Raw genomic sequence first — 12,945 nt, forward strand, 5'->3', positions numbered from 1 at the left:
ATGTTTATTTCTGCTGAAAAACACGTTTTGACCCTTTCTGCACACTGGGGTTAAGAGCTGAGTGTGTGGGCTCTTCTGAGACTTGCTGCTACATGGGTATTCAGTTGTCTGAAAAAACGCGTTTATTTCGGGCTGAAAAACACGTTTTGAAAAGTGTACTGTTACTGCCCCATAACTTACATGGGGTTGACCAAACTTGCAGAAACATGTTTATTTCTGCTGAAAAACATGTTTTGACACTTTCAGCACACTGGGGTTAAGATCTGAGTGTGTGGGCTCTTCTGAGCCTTGTTGCTACATTGGGATTCAGTTGTCTGAAAAAACGCGTTTATTTCGGGCTGAAAAACACGTTTTGAAAAGTGTACTGTTACTGCCCCATAACTTACATGGGGTTGACCAAACTTGCAGAAACATGTTTATTTCTGCTGAAAAAACATGTTTTGACACTTTCAGCACACTGGGGTTAAGATCTGAGTGTGTGGGCTCTTCTGAGCCTTGTTGCTACATGGGGATTCAGTTGTCTGAAAAAACGCGTTTATTTCGGGCTGAAAAACACGTTTTGAAAAGTGTACTGTTACTGCCCCATAACTTACATGGGGTTGACCAAACTTGCAGAAACATGTTTATTTCTGCTGAAAAACATGTTTTGACACTTTCAGCACACTGGGGTTAAGATCTGAGTGTGTGGGCTCTTCTGAGCCTTGCTGCTACATGGGGATTCAGTTGTCTGAAAAAACGCGTTTATTTCGGGCTGAAAAACACGTTTTGCAGAGTGTACTGTTACTGCCCCATAACTTACATGGGGTTGACCAAACTTGCAGAAACATGTTTATTTCTGCTGAAAAACACGTTTTGACCCTTTCTGCACACTGGGGTTAAGAGCTGAGTGTGTGGGCTCTTCTGAGACTTGCTGCTACATGGGTATTCAGTTGTCTGAAAAAACGCGTTTATTTCGGGCTGAAAAACACGTTTTGAAAAGTGTACTGTTACTGCCCCATAACTTACATGGGGTTGACCAAACTTGCAGAAACATGTTTATTTCTGCTGAAAAACATGTTTTGACACTTTCAGCACACTGGGGTTAAGATCTGAGTGTGTGGGCTCTTCTGAGCCTTGTTGCTACATGGGGATTCAGTTGTCTGAAAAAACGCGTTTATTTCGGGCTGAAAAACACGTTTAGAAAAGTGTACTGTTACTGCCCCATAACTTACATGGGGTTGACCAAACTTGCAGAAACATGTTTATTTCTGCTGAAAAACATGTTTTGACACTTTCAGCACACTGGGGTTAAGATCTGAGTGTGTGGGCTCTTCTGAGCCTTGCTGCTACATGGGTATTCAGTTGTCTGAAAAAACGCGTTTATTTCGGGCTGAAAAACACGTTTTGAAAAGTGTACTGTTACTGCCCCATAACTTACATGGGGTTGACCAAACTTGCAGAAACATGTTTATTTCTGCTGAAAAACAAGTTTTGACCCTTTCTGCACACTGGGGTTAAGATCTGAGTGTGTGGGCTCTTCTGAGCCTTGCTGCTACATGGTGATTCAGTTGTCTGAAAAAACGCGTTGATTTCGGGCTGAAAAACACGTTTTGAAAAGTGTACTGTTACTGCCCCATAACTTACATGGGGTTGACCAAACTTGCAGAAACATGTTTATTTCTGCTGAAAAACACGTTTTGACCCTTTCTGCACACTGGGGTTAAGAGCTGAGTGTGTGGGCTCTTCTGAGACTTGCTGCTACATGGGTATTCAGTTGTCTGAAAAAACGCGTTTATTTCGGGCTGAAAAACACGTTTTGCAGAGTGTACTGTTACTGCCCCATAACTTACATGGGGTTGACCAAACTTGCAGAAACATGTTTATTTCTGCTGAAAAACATGTATTGACACTTTCAGCACACTGGGGTCAAGATCTGAGTGTGTGGGCTCTTCTGAGCCTTGTTGCTACATGGGGATTCAGTTGTCTGAAAAAACGCGTTTATTTCGGGCTGAAAAACACGTTTTGAAAAGTGTACTGTTACTGCCCCATAACTTACATGGGGTTGACCAAACTTGCAGAAACATGTTTATTTCTGCTGAAAAACAAGTTTTGACCCTTTCTGCACACTGGGGTTAAGAGCTGAGTGTGTGGGCTCTTCTGAGACTTGCTGCTACATGGGTATTCAGTTGTCTGAAAAAACGCGTTTATTTCGGGCTGAAAAACACGTTTTGAAAAGTGTACTGTTACTGCCCCATAACTTACATGGGGTTGACCAAACTTGCAGAAACATGTTTATTTCTGCTGAAAAACACGTTTTGACCCTTTCTGCACACTGGGGTTAAGAGCTGAGTGTGTGGGCTCTTCTGAGACTTGCTGCTACATGGGTATTCAGTTGTCTGAAAAAACGCGTTTATTTCGGGCTGAAAAACACGTTTTGCAGAGTGTACTGTTACTGCCCCATAACTTACATGGGGTGAACCAAACTTGCAGAAACATGTTTATTTCTGCTGAAAAACATGTTTTGACACTTTCAGCACACTGGGGTCAAGATCTGAGTGTGTGGGCTCTTCTGAGCCTTGTTGCTACATGGGGATTCAGTTGTCTGAAAAAACGCGTTTAGTTCGGGCTGAAAAACACGTTTTGAAAAGTGTACTGTTACTGCCCCATAACTTACATGGGGTTGACCAAACTTGCAGAAACATGTTTATTTCTGCTGAAAAACATGTTTTGACACTTTCAGCACACTGGGGTTAAGATCTGAGTGTGTGAGCTCTTCTGAGCCTTGTTGCTACATGGGGATTCAGTTGTCTGAAAAAACGCGTTTATTTCGGGCTGAAAAACACGTTTTGCAGAGTGTACTGTTACTGCCCCATAACTTACATGGGGTTGACCAAACTTGCAGAAACATGTTTATTTCTGCTGAAAAACACGTTTTGACCCTTTCTGCACACTGGGGTTAAGAGCTGAGTGTGTGGGCTCTTCTGAGACTTGCTGCTACATGGGTATTCAGTTGTCTGAAAAAACGCGTTTATTTCGGGCTGAAAAACACGTTTTGAAAAGTGTACTGTTACTGCCCCATAACTTACATGGGGTTGACCAAACTTGCAGAAACATGTTTATTTCTGCTGAAAAACATGTTTTGACACTTTCAGCACACTGGGGTTAAGATCTGAGTGTGTGGGCTCTTCTGAGCCTTGTTGCTACATGGGGATTCAGTTGTCTGAAAAAACGCGTTTATTTCGGGCTGAAAAACACGTTTTGAAAAGTGTACTGTTACTGCCCCATAACTTACATGGGGTTGACCAAACTTGCAGAAACATGTTTATTTCTGCTGAAAAACATGTTTTGACACTTTCAGCACACTGGGGTTAAGATCTGAGTGTGTGGGCTCTTCTGAGCCTTGTTGCTACATGGGGATTCAGTTGTCTGAAAAAACGCGTTTATTTCGGGCTGAAAAACACGTTTTGAAAAGTGTACTGTTACTGCCCCATAACTTACATGGGGTTGACCAAACTTGCAGAAACATGTTTATTTCTGCTGAAAAACATGTTTTGACACTTTCAGCACACTGGGGTTAAGATCTGAGTGTGTGGGCTCTTCTGAGCCTTGTTGCTACATGGGGATTCAGTTGTCTGAAAAAACGCGTTTATTTCGGGCTGAAAAACACGTTTTGAAAAGTGTACTGTTACTGCCCCATAACTTACATGGGGTTGACCAAACTTGCAGAAACATGTTTATTTCTGCTGAAAAACACGTTTTGACCCTTTCTGCACACTGGGGTTAAGAGCTGAGTGTGTGGGCTCTTCTGAGACTTGCTGCTACATGGGTATTCAGTTGTCTGAAAAAACGCGTTTATTTCGGGCTGAAAAACACGTTTTGCAGAGTGTACTGTTACTGCCCCATAACTTACATGGGGTTGACCAAACTTGCAGAAACATGTTTATTTCTGCTGAAAAACATGTTTTGACACTTTCAGCACACTGGGGTTAAGATCTGAGTGTGTGGGCTCTTCTGAGCCTTGTTGCTACATGGGGATTCAGTTGTCTGAAAAAACGCGTTTATTTCGGGCTGAAAAACACGTTTTGAAAAGTGTACTGTTACTGCCCCATAACTTACATGGGGTTGACCAAACTTGCAGAAACATGTTTATTTCTGCTGAAAAACATGTTTTGACACTTTCAGCACACTGGGGTTAAGATCTGAGTGTGTGGGCTCTTCTGAGCCTTGCTGCTACATGGGGATTCAGTTGTCTGAAAAAACGCGTTTATTTCGGGCTGAAAAACACGTTTTGCAGAGTGTACTGTTACTGCCCCATAACTTACATGGGGTTGACCAAACTTGCAGAAACATGTTTATTTCTGCTGAAAAACACGTTTTGACCCTTTCTGCACACTGGGGTTAAGAGCTGAGTGTGTGGGCTCTTCTGAGACTTGCTGCTACATGGGTATTCAGTTGTCTGAAAAAACGCGTTTATTTCGGGCTGAAAAACACGTTTTGAAAAGTGTACTGTTACTGCCCCATAACTTACATGGGGTTGACCAAACTTGCAGAAACATGTTTATTTCTGCTGAAAAACATGTTTTGACACTTTCAGCACACTGGGGTTAAGATCTGAGTGTGTGGGCTCTTCTGAGCCTTGTTGCTACATGGGGATTCAGTTGTCTGAAAAAACGCGTTTATTTCGGGCTGAAAAACACGTTTTGAAAAGTGTACTGTTACTGCCCCATAACTTACATGGGGTTGACCAAACTTGCAGAAACATGTTTATTTCTGCTGAAAAACATGTTTTGACACTTTCAGCACACTGGGGTTAAGATCTGAGTGTGTGGGCTCTTCTGAGCCTTGCTGCTACATGGGGATTCAGTTGTCTGAAAAAACGCGTTTATTTCGGGCTGAAAAACACGTTTTGCAGAGTGTACTGTTACTGCCCCATAACTTACATGGGGTTGACCAAACTTGCAGAAACATGTTTATTTCTGCTGAAAAACACGTTTTGACCCTTTCTGCACACTGGGGTTAAGAGCTGAGTGTGTGGGCTCTTCTGAGACTTGCTGCTACATGGGTATTCAGTTGTCTGAAAAAACGCGTTTATTTCGGGCTGAAAAACACGTTTTGAAAAGTGTACTGTTACTGCCCCATAACTTACATGGGGTTGACCAAACTTGCAGAAACATGTTTATTTCTGCTGAAAAACATGTTTTGACACTTTCAGCACACTGGGGTTAAGATCTGAGTGTGTGGGCTCTTCTGAGCCTTGTTGCTACATTGGGATTCAGTTGTCTGAAAAAACGCGTTTATTTCGGGCTGAAAAACACGTTTTGAAAAGTGTACTGTTACTGCCCCATAACTTACATGGGGTTGACCAAACTTGCAGAAACATGTTTATTTCTGCTGAAAAAACATGTTTTGACACTTTCAGCACACTGGGGTTAAGATCTGAGTGTGTGGGCTCTTCTGAGCCTTGTTGCTACATGGGGATTCAGTTGTCTGAAAAAACGCGTTTATTTCGGGCTGAAAAACACGTTTTGAAAAGTGTACTGTTACTGCCCCATAACTTACATGGGGTTGACCAAACTTGCAGAAACATGTTTATTTCTGCTGAAAAACATGTTTTGACACTTTCAGCACACTGGGGTTAAGATCTGAGTGTGTGGGCTCTTCTGAGCCTTGCTGCTACATGGGGATTCAGTTGTCTGAAAAAACGCGTTTATTTCGGGCTGAAAAACACGTTTTGCAGAGTGTACTGTTACTGCCCCATAACTTACATGGGGTTGACCAAACTTGCAGAAACATGTTTATTTCTGCTGAAAAACACGTTTTGACCCTTTCTGCACACTGGGGTTAAGAGCTGAGTGTGTGGGCTCTTCTGAGACTTGCTGCTACATGGGTATTCAGTTGTCTGAAAAAACGCGTTTATTTCGGGCTGAAAAACACGTTTTGAAAAGTGTACTGTTACTGCCCCATAACTTACATGGGGTTGACCAAACTTGCAGAAACATGTTTATTTCTGCTGAAAAACATGTTTTGACACTTTCAGCACACTGGGGTTAAGATCTGAGTGTGTGGGCTCTTCTGAGCCTTGTTGCTACATGGGGATTCAGTTGTCTGAAAAAACGCGTTTATTTCGGGCTGAAAAACACGTTTAGAAAAGTGTACTGTTACTGCCCCATAACTTACATGGGGTTGACCAAACTTGCAGAAACATGTTTATTTCTGCTGAAAAACATGTTTTGACACTTTCAGCACACTGGGGTTAAGATCTGAGTGTGTGGGCTCTTCTGAGCCTTGCTGCTACATGGGTATTCAGTTGTCTGAAAAAACGCGTTTATTTCGGGCTGAAAAACACGTTTTGAAAAGTGTACTGTTACTGCCCCATAACTTACATGGGGTTGACCAAACTTGCAGAAACATGTTTATTTCTGCTGAAAAACAAGTTTTGACCCTTTCTGCACACTGGGGTTAAGATCTGAGTGTGTGGGCTCTTCTGAGCCTTGCTGCTACATGGTGATTCAGTTGTCTGAAAAAACGCGTTGATTTCGGGCTGAAAAACACGTTTTGAAAAGTGTACTGTTACTGCCCCATAACTTACATGGGGTTGACCAAACTTGCAGAAACATGTTTATTTCTGCTGAAAAACACGTTTTGACCCTTTCTGCACACTGGGGTTAAGAGCTGAGTGTGTGGGCTCTTCTGAGACTTGCTGCTACATGGGTATTCAGTTGTCTGAAAAAACGCGTTTATTTCGGGCTGAAAAACACGTTTTGCAGAGTGTACTGTTACTGCCCCATAACTTACATGGGGTTGACCAAACTTGCAGAAACATGTTTATTTCTGCTGAAAAACATGTATTGACACTTTCAGCACACTGGGGTCAAGATCTGAGTGTGTGGGCTCTTCTGAGCCTTGTTGCTACATGGGGATTCAGTTGTCTGAAAAAACGCGTTTATTTCGGGCTGAAAAACACGTTTTGAAAAGTGTACTGTTACTGCCCCATAACTTACATGGGGTTGACCAAACTTGCAGAAACATGTTTATTTCTGCTGAAAAACAAGTTTTGACCCTTTCTGCACACTGGGGTTAAGAGCTGAGTGTGTGGGCTCTTCTGAGACTTGCTGCTACATGGGTATTCAGTTGTCTGAAAAAACGCGTTTATTTCGGGCTGAAAAACACGTTTTGAAAAGTGTACTGTTACTGCCCCATAACTTACATGGGGTTGACCAAACTTGCAGAAACATGTTTATTTCTGCTGAAAAACACGTTTTGACCCTTTCTGCACACTGGGGTTAAGAGCTGAGTGTGTGGGCTCTTCTGAGACTTGCTGCTACATGGGTATTCAGTTGTCTGAAAAAACGCGTTTATTTCGGGCTGAAAAACACGTTTTGCAGAGTGTACTGTTACTGCCCCATAACTTACATGGGGTGAACCAAACTTGCAGAAACATGTTTATTTCTGCTGAAAAACATGTTTTGACACTTTCAGCACACTGGGGTCAAGATCTGAGTGTGTGGGCTCTTCTGAGCCTTGTTGCTACATGGGGATTCAGTTGTCTGAAAAAACGCGTTTAGTTCGGGCTGAAAAACACGTTTTGAAAAGTGTACTGTTACTGCCCCATAACTTACATGGGGTTGACCAAACTTGCAGAAACATGTTTATTTCTGCTGAAAAACATGTTTTGACACTTTCAGCACACTGGGGTTAAGATCTGAGTGTGTGAGCTCTTCTGAGCCTTGTTGCTACATGGGGATTCAGTTGTCTGAAAAAACGCGTTTATTTCGGGCTGAAAAACACGTTTTGCAGAGTGTACTGTTACTGCCCCATAACTTACATGGGGTTGACCAAACTTGCAGAAACATGTTTATTTCTGCTGAAAAACACGTTTTGACCCTTTCTGCACACTGGGGTTAAGAGCTGAGTGTGTGGGCTCTTCTGAGACTTGCTGCTACATGGGTATTCAGTTGTCTGAAAAAACGCGTTTATTTCGGGCTGAAAAACACGTTTTGAAAAGTGTACTGTTACTGCCCCATAACTTACATGGGGTTGACCAAACTTGCAGAAACATGTTTATTTCTGCTGAAAAACATGTTTTGACACTTTCAGCACACTGGGGTTAAGATCTGAGTGTGTGGGCTCTTCTGAGCCTTGTTGCTACATGGGGATTCAGTTGTCTGAAAAAACGCGTTTATTTCGGGCTGAAAAACACGTTTTGAAAAGTGTACTGTTACTGCCCCATAACTTACATGGGGTTGACCAAACTTGCAGAAACATGTTTATTTCTGCTGAAAAACATGTTTTGACACTTTCAGCACACTGGGGTTAAGATCTGAGTGTGTGGGCTCTTCTGAGCCTTGTTGCTACATGGGGATTCAGTTGTCTGAAAAAACGCGTTTATTTCGGGCTGAAAAACACGTTTTGAAAAGTGTACTGTTACTGCCCCATAACTTACATGGGGTTGACCAAACTTGCAGAAACATGTTTATTTCTGCTGAAAAACATGTTTTGACACTTTCAGCACACTGGGGTTAAGATCTGAGTGTGTGGGCTCTTCTGAGCCTTGTTGCTACATGGGGATTCAGTTGTCTGAAAAAACGCGTTTATTTCGGGCTGAAAAACACGTTTTGAAAAGTGTACTGTTACTGCCCCATAACTTACATGGGGTTGACCAAACTTGCAGAAACATGTTTATTTCTGCTGAAAAACACGTTTTGACCCTTTCTGCACACTGGGGTTAAGAGCTGAGTGTGTGGGCTCTTCTGAGACTTGCTGCTACATGGGTATTCAGTTGTCTGAAAAAACGCGTTTATTTCGGGCTGAAAAACACGTTTTGCAGAGTGTACTGTTACTGCCCCATAACTTACATGGGGTTGACCAAACTTGCAGAATCATGTTTATTTCTGCTGAAAAACATGTTTTGACACTTTCAGCACACTGGGGTTAAGATCTGAGTGTGTGGGCTCTTCTGAGCCTTGTTGCTACATGGGGATTCAGTTGTCTGAAAAAACGCGTTTATTTCGGGCTGAAAAACACGTTTTGAAAAGTGTACTGTTACTGCCCCATAACTTACATGGGGTTGACCAAACTTGCAGAAACATGTTTATTTCTGCTGAAAAACATGTTTTGACACTTTCAGCACACTGGGGTTAAGATCTGAGTGTGTGGGCTCTTCTGAGCCTTGTTGCTACATGGGGATTCAGTTGTCTGAAAAAACGCGTTTATTTCGGGCTGAAAAACACGTTTAGAAAAGTGTACTGTTACTGCCCCATAACTTACATGGGGTTGACCAAACTTGCAGAAACATGTTTATTTCTGCTGAAAAACATGTTTTGACACTTTCAGCACACTGGGGTTAAGATCTGAGTGTGTGGGCTCTTCTGAGCCTTGCTGCTACATGGGTATTCAGTTGTCTGAAAAAACGCGTTTATTTCGGGCTGAAAAACACGTTTTGAAAAGTGTACTGTTACTGCCCCATAACTTACATGGGGTTGACCAAACTTGCAGAAACATGTTTATTTCTGCTGAAAAACAAGTTTTGACCCTTTCTGCACACTGGGGTTAAGATCTGAGTGTGTGGGCTCTTCTGAGCCTTGCTGCTACATGGTGATTCAGTTGTCTGAAAAAACGCGTTGATTTCGGGCTGAAAAACACGTTTTGAAAAGTGTACTGTTACTGCCCCATAACTTACATGGGGTTGACCAAACTTGCAGAAACATGTTTATTTCTGCTGAAAAACACGTTTTGACCCTTTCTGCACACTGGGGTTAAGAGCTGAGTGTGTGGGCTCTTCTGAGACTTGCTGCTACATGGGTATTCAGTTGTCTGAAAAAACGCGTTTATTTCGGGCTGAAAAACACGTTTTGCAGAGTGTACTGTTACTGCCCCATAACTTACATGGGGTTGACCAAACTTGCAGAAACATGTTTATTTCTGCTGAAAAACATGTATTGACACTTTCAGCACACTGGGGTCAAGATCTGAGTGTGTGGGCTCTTCTGAGCCTTGTTGCTACATGGGGATTCAGTTGTCTGAAAAAACGCGTTTATTTCGGGCTGAAAAACACGTTTTGAAAAGTGTACTGTTACTGCCCCATAACTTACATGGGGTTGACCAAACTTGCAGAAACATGTTTATTTCTGCTGAAAAACAAGTTTTGACCCTTTCTGCACACTGGGGTTAAGAGCTGAGTGTGTGGGCTCTTCTGAGACTTGCTGCTACATGGGTATTCAGTTGTCTGAAAAAACGCGTTTATTTCGGGCTGAAAAACACGTTTTGAAAAGTGTACTGTTACTGCCCCATAACTTACATGGGGTTGACCAAACTTGCAGAAACATGTTTATTTCTGCTGAAAAACACGTTTTGACCCTTTCTGCACACTGGGGTTAAGAGCTGAGTGTGTGGGCTCTTCTGAGACTTGCTGCTACATGGGTATTCAGTTGTCTGAAAAAACGCGTTTATTTCGGGCTGAAAAACACGTTTTGCAGAGTGTACTGTTACTGCCCCATAACTTACATGGGGTGAACCAAACTTGCAGAAACATGTTTATTTCTGCTGAAAAACATGTTTTGACACTTTCAGCACACTGGGGTCAAGATCTGAGTGTGTGGGCTCTTCTGAGCCTTGTTGCTACATGGGGATTCAGTTGTCTGAAAAAACGCGTTTAGTTCGGGCTGAAAAACACGTTTTGAAAAGTGTACTGTTACTGCCCCATAACTTACATGGGGTTGACCAAACTTGCAGAAACATGTTTATTTCTGCTGAAAAACATGTTTTGACACTTTCAGCACACTGGGGTTAAGATCTGAGTGTGTGAGCTCTTCTGAGCCTTGTTGCTACATGGGGATTCAGTTGTCTGAAAAAACGCGTTTATTTCGGGCTGAAAAACACGTTTTGCAGAGTGTACTGTTACTGCCCCATAACTTACATGGGGTTGACCAAACTTGCAGAAACATGTTTATTTCTGCTGAAAAACACGTTTTGACCCTTTCTGCACACTGGGGTTAAGAGCTGAGTGTGTGGGCTCTTCTGAGACTTGCTGCTACATGGGTATTCAGTTGTCTGAAAAAACGCGTTTATTTCGGGCTGAAAAACACGTTTTGAAAAGTGTACTGTTACTGCCCCATAACTTACATGGGGTTGACCAAACTTGCAGAAACATGTTTATTTCTGCTGAAAAACATGTTTTGACACTTTCAGCACACTGGGGTTAAGATCTGAGTGTGTGGGCTCTTCTGAGCCTTGTTGCTACATGGGGATTCAGTTGTCTGAAAAAACGCGTTTATTTCGGGCTGAAAAACACGTTTTGAAAAGTGTACTGTTACTGCCCCATAACTTACATGGGGTTGACCAAACTTGCAGAAACATGTTTATTTCTGCTGAAAAACATGTTTTGACACTTTCAGCACACTGGGGTTAAGATCTGAGTGTGTGGGCTCTTCTGAGCCTTGTTGCTACATGGGGATTCAGTTGTCTGAAAAAACGCGTTTATTTCGGGCTGAAAAACACGTTTTGAAAAGTGTACTGTTACTGCCCCATAACTTACATGGGGTTGACCAAACTTGCAGAAACATGTTTATTTCTGCTGAAAAACATGTTTTGACACTTTCAGCACACTGGGGTTAAGATCTGAGTGTGTGGGCTCTTCTGAGCCTTGTTGCTACATGGGGATTCAGTTGTCTGAAAAAACGCGTTTATTTCGGGCTGAAAAACACGTTTTGAAAAGTGTACTGTTACTGCCCCATAACTTACATGGGGTTGACCAAACTTGCAGAAACATGTTTATTTCTGCTGAAAAACACGTTTTGACCCTTTCTGCACACTGGGGTTAAGAGCTGAGTGTGTGGGCTCTTCTGAGACTTGCTGCTACATGGGTATTCAGTTGTCTGAAAAAACGCGTTTATTTCGGGCTGAAAAACACGTTTTGCAGAGTGTACTGTTACTGCCCCATAACTTACATGGGGTTGACCAAACTTGCAGAATCATGTTTATTTCTGCTGAAAAACATGTTTTGACACTTTCAGCACACTGGGGTTAAGATCTGAGTGTGTGGGCTCTTCTGAGCCTTGTTGCTACATGGGGATTCAGTTGTCTGAAAAAACGCGTTTATTTCGGGCTGAAAAACACGTTTTGAAAAGTGTACTGTTACTGCCCCATAACTTACATGGGGTTGACCAAACTTGCAGAAACATGTTTATTTCTGCTGAAAAACATGTTTTGACACTTTCAGCACACTGGGGTTAAGATCTGAGTGTGTGGGCTCTTCTGAGCCTTGTTGCTACATGGGGATTCAGTTGTCTGAAAAAACGCGTTTATTTCGGGCTGAAAAACACGTTTAGAAAAGTGTACTGTTACTGCCCCATAACTTACATGGGGTTGACCAAACTTGCAGAAACATGTTTATTTCTGCTGAAAAACATGTTTTGACACTTTCAGCACACTGGGGTTAAGATCTGAGTGTGTGGGCTCTTCTGAGCCTTGCTGCTACATGGGTATTCAGTTGTCTGAAAAAACGCGTTTATTTCGGGCTGAAAAACACGTTTTGAAAAGTGTACTGTTACTGCCCCATAACTTACATGGGGTTGACCAAACTTGCAGAAACATGTTTATTTCTGCTGAAAAACAAGTTTTGACCCTTTCTGCACACTGGGGTTAAGATCTGAGTGTGTGGGCTCTTCTGAGCCTTGCTGCTACATGGTGATTCAGTTGTCTGAAAAAACGCGTTGATTTCGGGCTGAAAAACACGTTTTGAAAAGTGTACTGTTACTGCCCCATAACTTACATGGGGTTGACCAAACTTGCAGAAACATGTTTATTTCTGCTGAAAAACACGTTTTGACCCTTTCTGCACACTGGGGTTAAGAGCTGAGTGTGTGGGCTCTTCTGAGACTTGCTGCTACATGGGTATTCAGTTGTCTGAAAAAACGCGTTTATTTCGGGCTGAAAAACACGTTTTGCAGAGTGTACTGTTACTGCCCC

This window comes from Lepisosteus platostomus, chromosome 15 (assembly GCF_059453375.1).
Source record: "Lepisosteus platostomus isolate fLepPlt1 chromosome 15, fLepPlt1.hap1, whole genome shotgun sequence".
NCBI lineage: Eukaryota > Metazoa > Chordata > Actinopteri > Semionotiformes > Lepisosteidae > Lepisosteus > Lepisosteus platostomus.